Source organism: Heteronotia binoei, chromosome 5 (assembly GCF_032191835.1).
Source record: "Heteronotia binoei isolate CCM8104 ecotype False Entrance Well chromosome 5, APGP_CSIRO_Hbin_v1, whole genome shotgun sequence".
Classification (NCBI taxonomy): Eukaryota; Metazoa; Chordata; class Lepidosauria; order Squamata; family Gekkonidae; genus Heteronotia; species Heteronotia binoei.
The window spans coordinates 151,777,126-151,780,443 of record NC_083227.1 but is presented as its reverse complement, the minus strand read 5'-3'; the positions used below and the strand labels follow the sequence as shown (position 1 = coordinate 151,780,443).

The 3,318-nt window shown below is 40.4% G+C and overlaps 1 long non-coding RNA gene across 1 annotated transcript; it reads right to left on the bottom strand.

Annotated features, from left to right (window-relative positions):
* Positions 1-2,471: 2,471 nt before the first annotated feature.
* Positions 2,472-3,035, bottom strand: LOC132571539 (uncharacterized). The gene is made up of 2 exons (XR_009555401.1): positions 2,935-3,035; positions 2,472-2,863 (listed from the first exon to the last, which is right to left on the bottom strand). It is a non-coding gene; the product is annotated as an uncharacterized LOC132571539 (long non-coding RNA).
* Positions 3,036-3,318: the final 283 nt, after the last annotated feature.

The window sequence follows — 3,318 nt, the reverse complement described above, 5'->3', positions numbered from 1 at the left end:
TCATTTTAGTACATCCCCTGGCTGTCCGTTATTTCAGCATGAGGAAGGAGTTTTGTAGCACTTGTAGCATGAGAAATGAGAAATGTGAAATGTTGGGATGGGGAAAGCTGGTCACAGTGGAGAAGCCAATTATCTTTACAATAGCTCCACCCCATGGTAGCTCTCAGGAATTACAGGAATGGCTGAATTGGTATGCTGCTGTTTTCATTCACGCATGCCAAACTAAGCCAAAGATTCCATCCAGAGCTAGAATGATTTCATGCCTTTGAACCTTGCATTCCACTAAGAAGGTAGATGCGTGATCATTGTTAATTCAAAGCAAAGTGGAAGCCTTTTGTAATTCAAATGAATTTTCTGGCAAAAAACATGGGTTTTGCACTCAAAGCCAGTTTAAACCAACAAAACAAAACATTCAAGCACTCAAGTGCCCTTCGGATATATGCACAACTTAAGTGATGATTCTTCTGTGAAAACTCTCATGTGCAGCCTTTCTCCCCATGACTGAGCTCAGGGTGACCTCCCCTTTCTTGATAAACACAACTCTTGTGTTTTAACAATTTATTAATAACATATGGTTACAACATTTAATTGTCTCTTTTCTATACTAACCCATATGATATTTCAGCCCCCCCCCTCCAGTATTTGACTTCCCCGAAGTTATAAATTTAAATTCAATTATAAAGGTACCGCTAACCAATCAAAGTTCAATATTTTTCTTCACTCATTAATACTAAAAAATTGTCCAATGTCTTTTTACATTCCACTCTTTCTCCATATATCCTTTACATTTCTTCCACTCCTTTTTGAATATGTCTAAATCATAGTCTCTTAAAGTTTTAGTTAATTTGTCCATCTCACTCCACGATAAAAATTTCACAATCCAATCCCATTTCTCTGGTATTTTTCTCTGTTTCCACAGCTGCGCATACAATGTCCTAGCAGCTGAGAGCAAGTACCAAATTAAAGTCCTGTCTTCCTTTGGAAATTTTTCTAATTGTAATCCAAGCAAAAAAGTCTCTGCAGTTTTCTTAAAGTCATAACCCAAAATTTTGGAGATTTCTTGTTGTATCATCTTTCAAAATTCTTTCGCTTTTTCACAAGTCCACCACATGTGAAAAAAGGAACCTTCGTGTTTTCCACATTTCCAACATCTATCCGACATCTTCTTACTCATCCTAGCCAGCTTTTTCGGAGTCATATACCACCTATACATCATCTTAAAACAGTTCTCTTTAATACTCTGACAAGTTGAGATCTTCATCGAGTTCTTCCAAAGGTGCTCCCACGTATCCATTTGTATTTCTCTATTCACATTCATTGCCCTTGATAAACACAACTCTGATTCAGTATCCCCTTTGTCAAAAATGACACAATCCCACTCCTCCTCAGAGCAGGGCTGCACACAGTGCTGACTGACTAGCTGCCTCTTGTGGCAGTCACAAAACTGCCTTCTCTTCAACAGTTTTTTTTTAAAAAAAAAACTCTTACAAAAATAAAATACTGCGCAACCTTTGATCAGGTAAAATGAAGGGGCTTGGAAAGCGGACAGCCTGCCTGAAGCACACAGGAAGGGGTGACAATCACCTTTTGATCCAGAGGCAGGTACATGGGCCACGACAAGGGAAAAACTGCCCTGAAGCCAAAAATAGAACAACCCCCCTGCAGCCCCTCCTCTTTCTACGTGCATTCTCTTCAGCACAATCATATGTAGAATTATTACGTAGAATTGTGATCAGTGGGCTTCGAGTGAAACAATTCTGCATAGAATTTCATACAGTCTCTCAAAGTCAGTGATAAGAAGCAGGTCCAGAATAGACTATTAACCAGGTCACACCATAGGATAAGGAAGATACAAGGTACAGAATAATTAGGTCACTTCCATCTGCTCAGACAATTCCGATGCAAAATCTACGCTTGAAGTAAGGTTGCCAAGCCCAATTCAAGAAATATCTGGGGACTTTGGGGGTGGAGCCAGGAGCAAGGGTGTGACAAGCGTAACTGAACTCCAAAGATAGTTCTGGCCATCACATTTAAAGGGACCGCACACCTTTTTAAATGCCTTCCTTCCATAGGAAATAATGAAGGATAGGGGCACCTTCTTTTGGGACTCATAGAATTGGACCCCCTGGGCCAATGTTTTCAAAACTTGGGAGGTACTTTGGGGAGAGGCACTGGATGCTATACTGAAACTTTGGTGTCTCTACCTCAAATAACAGCCCCCCTTCCAGAGCCCCAGATACCCATGGATCAATTCTCCATTATTTCCTATGGGAATAAGTCTCCATAGGGAATAATAGAGTTCCCAGCAGACATTTCCCTCCCCTTCCCCTGCTTTCTGATGACCCTGAAGTGGGGGGAGGGCCTCCAAACCAGGGGATCCCCTGCCCCCACCTGGGGATTGAGTAACCCAAAGAGCAACGTGAAAAAGTAAAGCAGGAACAAAGCCCAAAGGCATCCACGAACAACCCACCTTACTATGAAAAACTTTATATAAATAAATGACTCGTTAAAGAGACAATAGTTGTAATACATAATTACAAAACCATACATAAAGACAAGAACATATCCCCCGAAGACAAAGTCTTATTTTTCAAACAAAAGTTCCTTTCTTGTTGATAGAAGTCCGGGGAAAGCCTTGAAAAGCCGTGAAGTACAATTCCAATAATCCTTTCAGCCAGGGAGGTGTGCATAGAAGAACTCACAGCATTCTTCCGCTAAGGCGACACAGCGCAACTTCGCAATTCTTAAACCCGGGAAGATGTACAAGCGAAAAGCGGTGCACCGCTGTTTCGCATGAGCAGCAGAGCGCAATTGAGCGACAGGGAAGCGCATATAGTCCTGTTTCACCTGAAGCTTTAACAAGCTGCACAAGAAATAATATAAGAGCTAAAAAACACAATGGAAAGAATATGACAAAGAAGCCTACATATGAACCTTCAGTAATCCTGTATCATTCATACAAAGCAATAGCTAAACTTCTTTTCTGCAGATTAAAGCGGCACCACACGTCCACACCTCACTGAATGTATATGAACAGGTGTCACACATTACCTAAATCCTTAAAGTTACATTACATTCTACACTCTTTAAATCAGAAAATATCAGACGTAATATCCACAGAGATCCACAATTGAACTTACATGCAAATGCATTATAAATGCATTATACAACTCAATGTCAAATAAAAACCAGTGCTACAAAAAACACAAAAGATCCCAATCATTGTTCAATCCATTGGGAGTTAAAGAACTCAATTTGAAAATCCAACGCATTTCCTGCCTGAGCAACCATTTATGGAGATCTACTTGTCGTGGAGGA